We start from the raw sequence: 17,707 nt of genomic DNA, 5'->3' as shown, positions 1-17,707 counted from the left end.
AAGAGATCCAAAATGTTTGCACTTGACATTGTCTAACAGTCAGCACGTCTCCCTCTTTTGCCAAAAGATCAATACAGTCACTAGGTAAAAATACAGGGTTTAATCTTCCTGCTCCCTTGGCTTCTGCCTAACATTCTTACAAAAAAGCCTGTTTATTCAAAAGGAAAGGACTTATCAGACAGAAGGGAAAATACATTAAAAATACCCAACTGATTGGAACTTCATAGTCATTTGCAGTATGTTTTCAACCACGTAAGGAGTTCAGCTAGCCAACATAACATTTGTTGCTGATCTGGGTCTTTTGTTTCTTTGTCTTTTATGATTTTATAGAAAGTTTTGTCTTCAGGAAAACAAATTGCATTAAAGGCATTAGCATGAGAAAATGTAGCCAGTAACTTGAAATCTGAAGAAATTTTCTATTTATCATATGGTGATAATTACCAGCCTTCCTAGGGTGCAAATTTAATTCCCCTCTTCCTTCAACCCCAAAAGTCTCAGCCTGCTAAATTCAGAAGGACGTCTACCCATGGAGAGGAGTATTATGATTTTCCCTGTGACACGCAACTGAACTGATTACCCAGCATATGGCTTCTACTATTAGTTTCCATGTTATTTGTAATTTGTTTATTTTGTAATTTCAGAATAGGTGGCTCCTGAGTCCTACCAGCAGCATTTGAATAGACAGTTTCCACAGATAATTACTTATTTATCTTTAAGAATATGCCAGTTACCCTGGCATCTACATTTATCATACTGTCCCAGTTATATCTGCATCTATTTATTAAGTTCCAAAAAAGCTTCCACTGATTCTCTGCCGGTTCCATATGACAGTAATATTTAAAAACCCACTATTCTTAAAACATTCATTAAGCCCTTGAGTTTTTTTTTTTCTTTAGCTGACTTGTAAAACAACATTATTGAAATGAATATTTCAAATTAGTAGTTTTGAAAATGTGCCCTAATGGCTTTCCCCTAGCAAAGCCCACAGTCTTTCTCTAAATAAAGATCTTTCATTTTAAAATGGAGGTCCGCTGCCAGTAGCTTAAGTTCACGACAACATAAAAACAAAACAAAACCAACAAAAAACCCACGACACATTCCATCATGCGCTCAAGAAACTTACAGCAACACAGAGAGTGGTTTTCATGCTGTTACCTAACACTGCACACACACTTTACCTTCAACCCTCTCGCTTGCAGTCAAAAAGATACCTACTTCTAAAACCCCAGATTTGCCATTGAGAGTTTCTAGCTACAGGAACTCTCTAGCTACCATGAATGAGGTTCTTGGGGCATAGGCGCTCCTGGAATGGAAGCGGCAGCGATGGTAGCCCATTTGCAGTTCCTCCTTCTCCTCAGACTAAGCCAAACTCCAGGTGGGCTGGGTCAAGCTAACAGGAATATCACTGACATATTGATCCATTATCTGACCCCATGCAAAGTAAAAATGTGCACTGAGAATATACAAAAGTGGCTATCAAGTCAATTAGTCAGTTGTAGTAATTATGCCCTCAAGCGTTAGGAAACTGAAAAACCATTTTAGCTATAAAATATACAAGCAATCTTAGCTTTACGGTCGGTAAGACAACAGCATACGCATTACTCATTTCACGTTTTATCTAGTCCTTGAATGCAGTTCACACTGCGCCTGATGTAAGATTTTCATTAAGCATTATATGGCCAAACGTGAAAGCTGAGCCAGAGAACCAAACACATTCAGCCACACAGCCAAATTCAGAGGTTGTCAGCACATGTTATAAAATACAACTGTGAGCCTCTCACATGAGTCACAAAATAATTTTTAAGGAATATTAGTCAATAAAAATAACCACCCCCTAAAAAATTAAGAGGAGTTTGGTGAGCAATTCTGGATCATGGTTTGCTCATCTGTTTATCAGCCAAGCTCCAGAGACTCATCCCCGCCAGTTACATAGTTCTCTCTCATGCCATACTTCAGTGATCGCATCTCTACGTCAATGTTTTTTTAATTCTTTTATCGCCCCTATCTTCTACTTTAAAAAGCTATCCTAATTCTTTGCTTATAACTTTGTGATGAATTTCCAGTACCTTGAAAAAATGTCCACTTCTATTCATTTTTTCCACTGTATTTTGTGGTTGGTTGGTTTGTTTGTTTTTTAAGTCGGCTAATAAAATCATATCAGAGTGCTTCTTCTTGGTGCAGCCTAAGCAAGTACTGCAGCAGGAGTAAAATGAGGTGTAGCACAATATGCTAGAGAACTCAGAAGCTGAAATGAGAATACAATTTCCCGTGAGACAGTTCTATGTTCAAGCCATTTAACTTTAAAACTAGTTCAATATTTGAACAAGACACTATTTTATTCCCATTCAAAGTTTAAACACAGATCACTTTTAAATCAATCATAAATTCAAACCTCTTTACTTCAGAAACTGTTTCAATATTTAAATGCTTTTTTTAATGTAACAGCAGCTCCAAGGCTGCAGAAGCAGAACGGACTTTTAAGACCCTTAAGAGCAATGCTATTTTCTTGCCAATACATACAAAAGGCAGTTCTAGAAAAAAAGAAAAAAACCCACAAAGGCAAGGCTGTACTTTGCTTCTGAGTTTCAAGAACAAAGTTTGGACAAAGAACACACAGTCTAGTCTTCAGCCCAAACTGGAAGTAAATGCATTTGGTATGGGGTACTTTTCAGAGAGTGAGACCCTAATTCCACATTATTCCACTGCTTTTGTCCTCACCTAAGGGAGCAGGGGAAAACCAGTTGACCAACGGGATCTATGTAGACAAAAAACAGCCCTCCTTTAGGGATATGATTACTGACAGAGTAATAGATCTGCAATTCAGAAAAAGAACATAGATCCCTTTTGCTAACCATCCATAATTCAGTTCTCTTCCTCATCCATTGAAACTGTATTTATTCTAGTACCTTAGAAGCCTCACGCCCTAGCTAGGATTGCAGAAAGACCCAGCAGTAGCTCTGTGATGCAGAGAACAATTTCAGTTGGTGAAGTAACAACACTTCATACCTACATTTCATTTGCATATAATGATCTCAAAGAATTTTACTAAACTTGACATTAAAAACCATTTTAAAGATGGGCTACTTATCACAGTGAGTCAGTAATAGAGAGGAGAGGCGATCCCATAATTCCTAAGCTACATCAGCGCCCTGCTCTTTGGCACATGTCATTCTAACCCAAATAATTTCAAATCCAATTTGCTACTAAAAATTATCTCTGTGCTTTTGATCTTCGGATAAAGTTCCTACTGACAAGGGCAGAACACGCAGCTCAACGCAAGTGTTACACTATAACAACATCCACGTCAAACAGTAAAGATGAACCGATTCTTATAAAACAAACAATCTTTTTAACCTCAGGGCTGCCCTGTTCTGGTTTCTGGTCAACTACGGTCCTCACAATCAAGCTAAAAGAGCCCCTAAAATGGATTAAGCACCTGTATTAGCAGGAGACCACAGGATCTCTGCAAGATTTAGGCTCTGTCTTCACGATAACAACACACTTAACTACCGACGGCTTTGCATGAATTCAGAAAATATTTGATTGTGTATGTTCTGCTTTATGCACAACCCATCTGCATGGGTAGTAGTCATGCTGCTCACCCAGTAAAAGCACGAAGTACTAGGCATCTGAGAGCACCATATTCATAGGAAAGGGCAGCTGCCATTCATAACCATCTTCCCTTAATCAAACAATGAAAGGACCCTATTTTCTAGAAGCAGAAGTCCACTAGCATCATGCAATAAATGACCTGTATCTTTATTTCCTCACCTTTTTGCATACCTCTAATAAAATATTCAGTTGTAATTGACACAGTACTAACATGCTGTCTTCCAATATTTCACATATAGCATGTCACTGAAAACTCAGTTTTGAGCAGGAAGGTATTTGATGAATCAAGTAGATGAAGCCAAGATGTAGTTATTAGATGCATTACATCTTTAGCACATCATCTGTAAAAATGTCCAGGGTAAACTAACGCTCCAGGGGAAACCTGACCTTTAAGAGGCTCCCTAATACTACATCTAAATTAATGTCAGTGACAGGCACTTCAATCTAAAATAGCAGGGTTCTTTCGTTCCATCTGCACTATCTATTCATCCATTTATTTGTGCGTAAACGTGTGTGCGTGTGCATAAATGAATTTGTGCCACTCTTGCATGGCGGGGGGGGGGGACAAAAGGATCTCATAGATTTTGGTTTCCTATTCATTACTCCAGTTATATATACCATTCATTCTGGAAAATTCATTCAGAATCTTTGGAGGGAATGTAAAAAAAGCTACCCCAAATTATTAGGATTTTTTTTTTTATAGCAACTAAAACCACTTCTCCAAAGTATCGCTCGTACCAACAAAATACATGTGCTTGAACCAGAGCAGAACGGAACTCTTGCAGCAACCAATATAATAAGCAATGCTGAATTGTTTTAAGGGCTGGGCTGGGCTCTAGCATGACTGGTGGCCAAGATCAAAATCATAACTGAGATCAGATTTGCCATTTCAAAACATTGCAAATACATTTCTGACTTGGGAAAAAAAACAACCCACAACAAAATTCTAATAACGGAATAATTTCACGACAGTTAGCCATGAATCTGCACTAACGATGGTAGCAAAACCTTTAATTGCTTCTCTTTCTGTCCCCTATTCTTTTTTTTTGTGGGGGTGGGGGGAGGTTATAACAAAGCGGGTGAAGTAACTGCAAAACAGCCATTCTGCTACCCTTCTTCTAGGCTTCTTAGTGTATTCTTCGTTTCTTTTATAAGTCCTTTGTCCCTTTATCCCTTGCCAATACATTAGACATGATTTAGTTCACAAAGAACTGCATTCCTCCTAGAAAGGAAACGTTCTCCCCCTCCGCTCGCAACAGACAATTATTTAATTGTATTTCCAAGAGACATGTCTTCATGTAACAGAGACTGAAGTCTGTACCTTGATGCAAAGGATTTACACCCTGCTCTGAAACGAGAACAATCACATTAGCCAAATCCTAGTGAACTAAAATTGCTAAGTCCTTTCACATTTTGTTGATCAAGAACCTTTTTATTGGAACATTTTTCTTTTCAAATCTCAGGTGGGTAATAAACTATGCTCTAATTGGTTTCCATGCAATGAAGAGCTAGCTACCTTGCATTTTAACTTGAGTTTTTTATGCACAGTTATATTTTCTTACAAAGGCTCAATTGATCAGAAATTATTGTGATCCCACGTAGAGATGCACTCCTAGAAAAACACAGTGAGTGCACAAAACATTAATGCCAGTAATACAGACATGACATGTTTCAACTCTCCTTTCAGCTAAACAATCTGCCTCTTTCATACTAACATCATCGTTCAGCCCATGAGCTACATAAACATTGTCAAACCTGGTTTCAATACAAAGAGCACACATTAATGTTCCCACTAATATACATTTCCCAGTAACCACCTATTAGATCGCTTAGTTCAAATCCTATGACATATCCCATAACATATCAGATACTTCAGATTCAACAGATCAAAAGACACGGACATTGTCAGCATCGTAAGTAAGTATTAAAAAACTTTGTTATTGCGTATACTCAAGACAAAATCTCCAACTGGATTCCCAAGAAAATATGCCTGTGTAAAATATAACCCTCTTCTTTTGCTCTAGGTGAGAGTCATTGACTTTTTCACAAAGCTCAAGTAAACAGGCAGAGAAATAAGAGATGCTGTTCAGAAGGGGTTATCCTGCCAGTGACCTCAGACAGTATATTTGAGACCAATCCAGTGATCACTCTCTTAAGCGTCTCAAAAGCAGGCCAGTAGGTGGCTAAGTGTAGCGAACGTGGTATGGAAATCCCCTGACTTTGTCTGCAACAGACCTTCTGTAATAAAGTGAGACGCTGCTCCAGACAAGTGAACTTTGCCTTGTGACTTGGTACTTGGCAACAGTGCAGCAATATCAGCCCTAGAATAAATGGATGCAGCTGCATATACTAGAGCGCTGCATCGCAAGTCAAATCTCACACCAGCCTCTTTAACAGGTCCGTGGCCCCACAAAGTACAGTGCACATACTGCACAAAATGTGTTACAGACAACATTACTGCGCTCTCCCTTGTCAACCTGGCTTATGGCGTGGTTTACTACGGGTTAGGGACCAGTCTACTGGGAGCTCACACTTCAGTTTTCAAATTCAGCAGCTGGAAAGGCAAATATCCTCAGACACAAAGTTCATTAACGTGGAGATACTCCGCGGTCAGGCTTCTTCAATATTGCAGTAAGATGTAATTTTACATTTGGGTTATGATATTTAAGAGTATTTCATGTAGTAGTTCATTTTTTGTAGTCAGAAAACACCAACCATGCTTACCACTGAGGATTAGTGAGTTGTGCAAACTGTATCTATTTCTAAATAAAATGATTTTAAAATGAGTTAGACTTAATAGAGTGAAATTAAACACACAGAGCCAGACATGCTAACTTCTGCTCTATTGAGGAACACTTAATACCTTGAAGACATGAGAAACAGCAAAGAGATTTAAGGATTTTGAGGGCAGCAGGGAATTATTCTAAAGTCATCTGATTTCTTAAAAGAAAAATGAAAGTTGAAAGCAAAATTGAATTAATCCCAGAAACATGTAATGAATACCCCCCACTAATCTAACTATGGGGAGCACTCAACACAGACAGAGCGAGGTCCAATCAGCCTTTGAAACATACAGTACCCTCTCTGAAGTCCTTTGACTCTTCTGGGTTCACTAGATTTGACCCAGAATACATAATTCTGGATAGCCACTGATCTCATAGGGTAGATCCTCAGAGGGTGTAAATCAGAGCAACTCCACTGACTTCAAAAACCTCCACTCTGATTCACCTCATGCCAGCTGAGTCTCTGGCTCCAGATGTCTGTGTGCAGTCATGAATTCCTGATTACAGTATACTTTAACACAGCTAGGAGAGTAGTAGACACTAAAACGCTGTTGTAGTTGTTGTTAAGTAAAAATGTTAACTAAAATTAACAACCGAAAATATCCTATATATTCTGATCAGCAGTTGAGATTTATTCTGGACATGTAGGTTCAAAGTATTTTTACTTTGGGCTTCAAAGCTCCCTTTTAACTTCAGCCAGCCTCCACAGGAAGAAGTTTAACAAAACTGAAGAGTTAAAAGTCATTAATGTATACTGCACACTTATTCATGTACAGTGTGCCTACTGAAATGCAAGCCTTCAATAGCTTGAATACTCTGAATATTGTATTATGTCAGTCAAAAGAAGGTCTGGCCTAAATATCCCCATCAGAGCTATTTCAACCATTCAACAATCCAATTACTTATACTACGTTAGACCTTCCAACTCTGTGAATGTAAACTGTTTACACTCAGGCAGCTAGGATTGTATTGATAGGGCTGTACATCATGAATAATTTTGTCAAAATACAGTGTTTCAAATATAATTGCCAGAAGAGATGTAACATGTAGGCTTGCAGCCTCAAGTGCAATTGTCTGGCACATATGAGGTTTGCAGGTTGCACTAACATGTGCAACTCTGTTTAAAAGCAATGTGAGAAAATAAAAACTTCGCAGTATTCCAAAACAAATAAACATGGTACAAATTCACTTGTACCAAATTAGCATACACGATATTTCTGAAGATGCTACTGTTGGCTAATCTGTGTGATTCACTTTAGCAGATGACATCAACTACTTTTTCTTTCATTCCCAGATCAGATAAATGAACTATGTCCTGCACAGGGTGGTTCTAAAAGGCCTTTTAAACATGCATGAGAAATATTTAGTCTAAAAAATTCCTAGAAATAGGATTCTGAGATTCTTACTGTGGCTCTACTATTTCTTGACATTTTTTGAAAGAGAACACCAGCCTAAAGAAGGGGATTTAGAAAGTATTCTTCCTACAAATTCTTCCATCTCAACAGAACCAACATTTCAGGTGCTTTACGCATTCTAACTGTATCAACAAAGAATAGATTCAACCTTGCCATCACCAATTGACCTTTCTGAAATTCAGGTTCAATTCAACTTCCATCATCCCCTCCTATCCTTCCAAGGATTGAAGCACCCTCCTGTGATAAAAATGAAAAAATAATTTATATATATATATATATATATGTACACATAATACACATCCACATATACACATGCACACATATAATGCGCACGCACATACCTTTATCAACCACAGACCAGAATACCTCTAGTCTAGCTGGTGAATCATGTCAGCTTCTCACATAATCATCTCTGAAGTTCTGGCTCTCCTAGTGACTGTCTGCCTAGTAAACTGGGGAGGCCTCAAATCATAGTAAGCTTTGATGAAAGAAACATTGTTTCTATCAAGGAACAAACAAATTGCTGGAAATATTATTGTTGATAAAGTTTCAAAATGAGGATACTGTATCTTGATACCTGCCTGGGTGGGACAGAGAGCCAAGTTTTGGGAGCGGATCTCACCTCAAGCCTGTCCTCCTGCCCAGCAGGGACCTGGTGCTTTTTAGATTCTCCAGGAACAGGAAGAAACTGAAAATTACAAGTGTAAGCACAAGACATCATAAACCCTGCTACTGCAGTGGATTTGAATGTGTTGTGGAATCCACTAGTAACTGGCCAATGACCTTACAGGTAGTTCATTTCCTATTACTTTATTGGAGCCCATCTTCTTGAAAAGATGGTGGAACAGCAATTCATCAGTTCAATATAATAGCCAATTTTTGAAAGACACTTGATATTACCTTCTTTTTTCCTGTATGTGGCCATTTAAATACAGCATGAGAGCTTCCCTCCCGCATTTAGTACATGCATATTGTTTCGGGCAGCGTCATACATCCAATCTCTTTCTGCTACACCGCCAGAAGTCTGAAGGATGCAGAGGCAAGAGTAATCGAGGTTACCTAATCTATAGTGCATGCAAGTCTACTTGGGTGGTCAGCAAAAACTTCACTTTCAATTGATAGCATAAATTTTGGCTTATACAATTTCTCTCCTGCTGAAATGCCACTTCTGAGGTGCCACCAGCAATACATGTTGAGTAACAGAGACCACCATGCTCGGGGCAGGCAGAGAACTGAATGCTCTTCTGTGCTGTGCAGACATGCCTATTGGCATGGATCACACAGCTTGGAGAGGCAAAACTAACAGTAAGCTGCTGAGCCACTTCCCTGTGAATCATTTTTATTTCTGTGGTTTGACTCCTAAGTTTCCTTTCCCTCTCCTTTCAAATTGATGCTGTAATTTGGTCACACTGTAAAAATCTGTATCTCAGTAGGTACAATATTCCGTAGAGCCATACTGGCCTCTGATATTTAGGAGATTGCTCCTGATTCATCAAGGCTTCCTTGATGACTTACAATGGCTTCGTCAGGTCACAGGGTACAGCCTGCAATTTCCTTTGCCTTTTTACTTGTATTAATCAGTAGTTTTGGACTGTGTATCTTTCCATTTCCTTGCAGGCTTCAAACATCACTGCATTATAGCGGCACCTGGTGGGATGGGTCAGGCCTGAAAAAATATGACCTAGCAAACAAGACTGCCCCAAGCTGAATAGGTCTTAGTTTCAGAGAACTCGAAACTAGACATAATGAAAATAGCAATTGACATTATTTCTTCCTTCCTGTCTTCATAACACCTATTGATGTGAAAAGCTTAAAATTAATATCACTGAACCACACACTAGTATCCACCAAACACGTGCAAAAGTGCTACGAAAGAGAACAGACTGAACTGCAAGCTGCATCTGAGAAACTGCAACCAACCAGAGGGATTGAGGAGGTCTCGGTGCAACACAGCACAACACCAAAGGGGTGGGGGCAGGGGGAGAAAATCAGATAGATAACAAATCTCCAAGGTCTCCCAATTTTTGATTCATTAACCACCATTAAAAATCTATAACAGTGTATTAGAAGTAAGGCTTGGTTCAACCAGCCGTCAGGAATTCTAGCAAGACTGTGACACATTGAGCCTTTTTCTTTTGATTACTGAGTTCAATCTCATCACTTTTATTTTATGGGACGCAAAGCATCAAATTCAGCTTCAGAAATACAATGTTCAAAATATAGTGGCCAATAAATGTTTCATCTTTTTCACAAACTAGACCTTAAAGAGTTTCAGTTTTTTATTTTTATAGCAGCAGCATACATATGAGTATGAGACAGTAAAGGATACTGATCTCTGAAGACCTCAGATTATCTTAAACTCCAAAAAATCAATATCAAATCCTGTGTTTATGGTAGTTTTCATTATTTATTTTAGAGCCTAAGAAAGTGGACAGTGGAGGCTGCCAGTTTTGTAGAAAAACAATCCAACAAAGTTGCAGTCAGATTTATAGGTGGAACACGACATTATGAAAGAAGCCATTTCCCTCCAACAGCTGAAATCATTGTGGTTCATCATAAACAAAACATTTTGACTAAAATTACTACCCCCTTTTTGATTACTTTAGTCCTATACTATACCCAGTGCTAAGGGTGTGCAATGAAGTCAAGGGCTCCGGCACAGGTACAGCTGCATTCAAGGGACCACTATCGAGTCGTAAGAGTGGGTGTTGCTGCAATTTCCAGATACTCTGAGCAAAGGCATTTCCACATACATGCAAATCAATACGAGCCAAATACCAAACTAACACCAGCCGTATTAGACCACGATGACTGCTTTTAAGACTAAGAGTTCTTGATTAATTTACAAAATGCAAGTTCACGGTATAAATGAAAAGAGGAGGAAGAAAAGAGGAACAAAAGAAAGAGAAAAATTAGAGAGCATTACTCCCTGAAAACCTATGGATGGAAGGAGCATCAAAAGATAATAGGATTCTTATCTCCTTAAACAAAAACACACCCTTCGAATTATGGCTGCTGAGCCAACAAAAGAAGCAAGCTGCAAAGTTTAAGTCTATATTAAGTATAATTTTCCACCCCATATGAACATAACTGGGTTGATTAAGAACAAGAAGAAATAAGAGTCTTAAGCTAGGGAGTGCACAAATGATAAACTACATAAATACTAATTTAAAATATGCAAATACTAGGGGGAAAAAAATCATTAACCAAAAGGAGACTCTTACTATCACTCTCCAGGCTTAGACCCAATCTCTCACTGCTGTAACAGTCTTTGCACTATTTTCAGGTATCTGAAATACAACCTATTTAACAGATAGTACTGACCGTAAGAGTCTTTTTCCTCTCATTTGCTCATTTCCATACTCTTGTACATTTTGTATGGGCCATGTTTTAAAGTCAATGCCCTTTGCATTCACACAGCGATAGCTCACACCACATAGGTAGCTCCTCTAACAAAAGAAATACAAACAACACAGCAACAATAAAATGTTATAGAAAACCGGTGTTGCTATTACATAAAATGATTGTATACTCTTTATCTGCAATACTGTGTTCTATTCTTGTCACATGAGCAAAGTGTAGATATGAAGAATCGTTTGAACTATTACAGGCACTGAAAGAGTCCTGCAGGATAGAAACTGGAGACACTGATGGGAATTCTTTTAGTTTAAAGCCTAAACTATAACTAAACTATTAGATATCTAATAGAAGGCTTATTTGAGGTGAACAAGGCAAGATACATTAGACATTCGTATTTATAATGTATAATTACCTTGTGGAACGCACTGCTACCACACCACTGACATCCAAAATGCAGTCGTATTCAGAAAAGGTTTAGATAGATAACATTAAAAAAATAAAATAAAAAAAAAGTGTTTAATCAGAGAGGATTTAAAAAACCCAAGTGATTTAAGTCTTCTCGCTACAAGGCACAGACCAAAGTCTAACTGACAGGAGTTAGGAAGAAAACACCATGATGTGAAAGGCACTTAGAAGTTTATTGCAGGGCTTTCTGCACTTCTGTCTGAAAGAGCTGGTTCTGGCCTCTTTCAGAGAAAAGATAGCAAGCTAGATGGACACTGGCTTAATCTGGTATGTCAACTCCTATATTCTTATGGTTTTATCAGATAATCTGTGGTAACTAGAGTGACAATGGATGGGTACCCATTCTAGTAAAAATAAATAAATAAACAACCTATCATTCTACTTCTCAGTGCATTGAACTGAATTATGTTAGGTTAAGTGTTGTCACACTGAATAATCTCAGGCTATATCACATCTCCAAAGACACAACTCAGCATAACATGTAGGACAGCGCACTGAAATTTGCTACAGATCTGAACTGAGGGTGAGAGAAAAAAAAGAAAAAAAGAAAGCTTGAAGTCTAGTGAAATCTACAGCACCTACTACAGCAGTACAACTATACTAGAATATATTACTTCTAAATGCTGTCTATTCCAGAAATAGAATTTGCTCAAAGATTCACAGCACCTGCCTCTTCTCTTTCTATCTCTCTTCACCCTATCTGACTTCATATCAACACAAACAGTGTTTAAAGTCAAATAAATTCAAGAGTATCTCTTGTTAAAACAGCTGTGAGGATAAGAAAAAGGCAAAGATCCCTTGGCCTTCTTGGAAAAAGTAATCTTAGTTGGTAAATACTAAAAATTCATTACATTTCATTAAAGCACGTCAATTTTTTTGCTCAAAAGATACAAGAACCACCTGCCTAAGATTCAGGAGCAGGAGTTCTGAGATTTTCCCATTCCTTGGAAACTTAGGGTTGGTTTCTCTTACTTGGCTACTCTCACTGGGTAGAATGCACAACGAGCATTTTCTAAGATATCTCTGATTTCTCATTACTTGTAATACAGGCAGGAAAAGTGAAGACCCATGTCCACCTCCTCCCTACCTCCCTCTCTATTTCTCTGTCTCTCCCTCTCTCTACCTATATGTACATAAAATGGTCTTCAAATTTTCATCCCTCTGCAATGCATGATTCAGTTTGCTATTCTTACTCCTCCTTATTCTTTATAGCTACTATTTACAATTTGGACAACGCTGGAAAAGGATTCTTTGCAAAACAATGACAAACAGTCAACAGCTTACAATTTCAAGTATGACAACAACTAAAGGGACAAATTTAAAAAGGGAGGAAGAAGATACAGGGAGATAGAACACCGGGTAAAGACTAAAATTCCTAGCATCAAGATTATACAGCATCTCAGAATAGATGGAGGTGAATGCATGTAACTCTGCAGCTAACTAAAGGATTTTTTAAACAAACTAATTTAATTGATTTTATATGCAACACCACAAGAGTGATAAGCAAATGAAAACAACATAGTGCATCAGCAGAGAGCTATCACAATTATTACGGATTCAGTAACCTTGCACAAAATCCATACATTGCACTCCAAACCTGCTAAAAGAATACTTATTTATCAGTCTCTGCTTCCCATCATATATAATATGAAAAACAGCCCCAAGAGTCATGACTTTCAGCTACTAGTTTCTGATTATCAATGATTCGTTTCATAGGCACTGTGCCAGAAGGTCCAGAATCACCATAGACCAAGCCTGGGGCACAGTCTGCCATTCTCATGAGGTCAGTTGGTCAATCACTCTGTTTTCCCATCTAGATTGGGAGACCCTTCCTTTCAGTGTATCTGATCACTTCAAAGCTTTGCATGAAATTATTCTGGACATGTATTTTAACAGACTCTGGCATTTGCTTGTAAGCTTAGGGCAAACATTTGCAAAGCTGGACACCTAAAGCAGAGCACCCTTCTTTACACTAGACACTTTAGAAATCCCACTCAGTACTTCTGAAACTTACCTACTTTGCGAAGAGTTGATATTGAATTAGCTGCCCTGCCATGGTTAACCAATTTGGACATATTAGTACTATCCCTCTAGTCTCTGGGTCCAAATTCTCTCATGGCTCACACTATCATCTCCCTTCTGCCCACCAACCAATATCCTCACAAAAAAAACCCACCTCTATTGCATCCTTTTACATGTTTATGTGGACCCTTTCGTGACCAAGCTGTCTAAACTCCTTGGATATCCGTAATGATCCTGATTTCCCACACTTCTGAACAGACCTAGGTAGGACTAGATAGGACTTCACTGTGTGAGATTGGGAAGAAAACCCTTGTCTTGATGACCACCCACTCTTAAGGCAGTGGCAATGCAGTGCAAACACAGCTCATTGGGCGGCTGTCATAACTGGCCTCCCCAAGGCTTCTGAAGACAGAAAATGGAGCCCTCATAACAGATTGTTCTCAGCGTGATGCGTAAGTGAAAGTGAACGTCAGTAATGAGAAACACTGGGTGAGCCACAGCCTTCCTTCCACCTCCTGTTTTTCACCTACCTTACAGTCTTCTACATGGACTTTTCCCAAAGTTATAAACACAGCTGTGTTAGCTGGGACACAGAGTGGAGAAGACTGAGGCAATTAAGCAGAGAAAGATAGTCTTTCCATAAAACTCTCCTCAAAACGTATTCTCTTGTAGGATCACAACAGCACCTCCACACTGCTCTGTGGAGTGCCTTAGGTCCTCTCACTCCTCCAGGCAGGTTGTATGACAGAGCAAATCCTGATACTTAGCCAACCCTGCATAAGTGTCAGTATTACAACATTCACTGTGGACCTACAATACTGTGCAGCACAATTCCTGTGAAATAACGCATGCTCTTTGAACAATAACATCTTAACAAATCCTGAAGTAGTTAAATTAAAAAGCAGAATTAAAAAGTAAAGTTTTCATCTCCTGCTTAAACAATGTAACAGAAATAACATACAAACAGAGCAATCTTTAGGGGCAATTAATATTTACTTCTTGTGTTCCTTGGGTCTAATTATCTGTACAAGGTTAATCACATGTTCAGGTCTTTGCAGAATCGAGAATGAGCAGCGCACTATTTTTTTTTCTTAGACAAAATTTTAAAAAAGGATCTTGGGGACTTCATAAAATAAATTTTTTTTTGCCAGTCCATGCAGCCCCATAGCTAACAAGACTCCGTAACCAAACGTCGTATTTGGCTTCTCATATGTTTATATGGAGATTCTTTGAAAGTAGCCGGAGATTTGATGTTTATCAGCTCCAAATGCTTTGAAAATCCTCACACCATGCACAATAGGGTATGATTTTAAAATAATAGTTCTGTATTATTACACAATTCTGAACAATTTATTATAGAATTAATGATATTTATACAGCTCTTCCATTACTGTCTATAACAAACAAGTTAATATTAGCTTACACAAGTGCTAAGAATTATTTTTAACATGTCATTTAGCAATCTTTGCTCTAAAGAAATCATGACTCTCCATTTTCTGCCATGGCAATACTGCCATTTTGAACAGCCCCACCCTGCCTTTGCTCTGCAAAGCTGCAAGTAGTTCACAAATGAACAACAAAACGTTGCTGGCACCATCTGCTACATGGAAACATGCCAATCAGCCTCAAAACCACAGCGAGAAGCTTGTGTTGGGATTTATTCCATTTCCATCCTTTCTGGAGGTTCAGCTTTTACTACTGTCCTCAGTAGCCTTCCCAGCAGCTGTAGACAAAGCTTTGATCCTTTTATGGAAAAAATTCTGCAATCTACTAACAATTTCCATCAGAACAAAAGGCTCTGAGACAAAGAGCATACTCATAGAGACTGTCTCGGGTCCTCTGCCGCAGCACATCTACATCGCTGGGTCTAGAATGAACCTAAGTCACAGCCTAGAAGAATATTTTGTCCTCAGTGGTTATAGCTAACATAGACCTTGTGAAAACAAGCAGCACATAGAAAGGTAATATTTTGCCACTCCCTGAAATACAGCTACTTTTGAGTAGAGCACTGCAGGTCTTAGAAACACACAGCAACACTCATCAGCATTTTAGATTGGGAGTGGAGGCTATCACATATAAATGTCACAGTGGACAGTAAACATACAGGATGATGTTTCCAAGTTCAGTTCAGGTATTAGAGATAACATGCCTCCTCTTGAAAATTTTAAAGGATCTTTTTGACAACATTTGAGAGACCTCAACACTGGGGGGGTGGGGGGAAGAGGGGGAGCTACAGGGAAAGAAAATGTTCTGTAAATTCTACACTGAGATTGATAACAGTTATCTGAAACCCAGTTTATTGATTTATCATAGTCAGTAATAACTGTTTTATGATGAAATGAATGCACATTTCACATATTTTATACTTATTTGCAATAAATACACAAAAAGCATCATCTTTTGTCCCACTATTTTTATACCATAGCTTACGTTTTACTACAACTGGCATTCCATTGCTAATGCTTCTGAAAAGCTCTGTTTGCTGTAGCTCTTGGCTGCCTGTGTACAACGGCAGCAGGCACTGGCTTCAGTGCTGTGACATATCTATTTAATTAACACAGCTGTTGTATCTACAGTGTGAAGTACCTAGCAATGTTGCCATACTGGAAAGGGAGACTCATAAAAAACAAAAAATTACATGCCACTTTGAAAATGAAACATAAATAAAGTCAGCTGTAAAAAAAATACAAAGAAATACATTCCTATCTGCTTTGACAGGTCTCCATTATTAAGTTAGATTTGATATAGTACTGTAGAAGACTAAAAGTACTGTTTCATATTTTAACTTCACCTCTGTCATATCTTCAATAAGACTGGCACATCATCTGCATATGAACAGAGATCTCTTGAAACAAAATCAAAAAATTCAACAGCAGTCTTCCCTGGTGGCACTGTATATTTTCATATATTTCCTAACATCCATCCTTAAAAGTGCTTCTGCATATCTATGGCATAAGACATAATGCAAGAACAGCACCTAAGAAGAGCAGATACTACCATTTTCTTGAAGGTCCATAACAAAAAATAAATCAATAAAGCATATTCTTTCCTGTCCCTTAAACATGAACATCAGTATGCTTTTCAAGCTGTCTGACACCATGGGTGGTAAGCAAAGGTGAAGATCAGTTAATGACTTTGGAAGAGCAGGCTTCTGTGGAACTACGCCAATACACCAGGAACCCTCTGATCACTGCAGCTAGGGCAAATGGAACAGGGCAGCTTCAATAGCCTCTCCGCTCCTTTACCAACGTAGAGGTAGGTATGTCTACCATACGCCAGACTAGCACAGATGGAAATTGGGTCAGTTATACAAAGTAAGCAATTTCTCACTTTTCTAAGCAGTTGTCAGATTCCCACCTGCATTCTCCAAGGAGAATGGAGGAGCTCATCAGTGCTTCTTGGACTGAGGGCATTTGGGTTACTAGTGTCAAGGCATTCAGCGCTTGCTGACCAGGGTTTTCTCCACACCGCTGCCAACAAATGGAGAGGAGATACCTGTTGTAATGATGTGCCTACCTCGTAACGCAACAACCAAGACTATTTCCAAGGCTCAGCCTTCCGACCTCAGGATGTCCGAGCACTGGAAGAAAACTCTTCTGACTGCAGAAGGAGATCCATATTCGCTCATCCCAGGACTGCTGCTGGACGGCTGAATCAGCAAAGCCTGTGATTATCCCAAGTTCAGGATAATAACCTCACTATCAATAAGAAACTACAATAATAAGGAAGATTCCATCAAACGTTTGTCAAGAATTGGCAAGCACCTGCAGTAACATTCCTAAAAAAAAAAAAATGCAGGTTTCATCTACCTCTCCTTGCAACTCAGGGTACACACTGAAATGGATTTCCACACCAGCTGCTCAGAAATGCATTATCTTCCTAGGCATAAATGCTCGTAATGGGCATCACTGTGCCATGAAGCCTAGAAATTTCATTCCAAAAGTGCATCTAGCCATTATATCAGGCTAAGGATGGTACAAAAAACTCTCCAAAGTCTCCAGAACAAAAGTAACAGAAAAAGCTGCCTGTACAGTAATACAGTCTGAATAC

At 38.7% G+C, this 17,707-nt stretch overlaps 1 protein-coding gene across 12 annotated transcripts in view; it reads right to left on the bottom strand.

The window, feature by feature from the left end:
• The window catches only part of RARB (retinoic acid receptor beta), a 336,226-nt gene that overhangs the window by 268,246 nt on the left and 50,273 nt on the right, over positions 1-17,707 (bottom strand). The window contains exon 1 of one of the 12 annotated variants that reach the window (XM_009687943.2): positions 17,174-17,350. The exons of the other annotated variants lie outside the window; for them this stretch is intronic. The gene's annotated coding sequence lies outside the window, so the exon portion shown is untranslated. Of the gene's footprint in view, positions 1-17,173; positions 17,351-17,707 lie in introns of those variants that run through there. 12 annotated transcript variants of the gene reach the window in all.

Source organism: Struthio camelus, chromosome 2 (genome assembly GCF_040807025.1).
Source record: "Struthio camelus isolate bStrCam1 chromosome 2, bStrCam1.hap1, whole genome shotgun sequence".
In the NCBI taxonomy this organism is placed as follows: Eukaryota; Metazoa; Chordata; class Aves; order Struthioniformes; family Struthionidae; genus Struthio; species Struthio camelus.
Note: the sequence above shows the minus strand (reverse complement) of the source record. Positions and strands in the feature narration are given on the sequence as shown.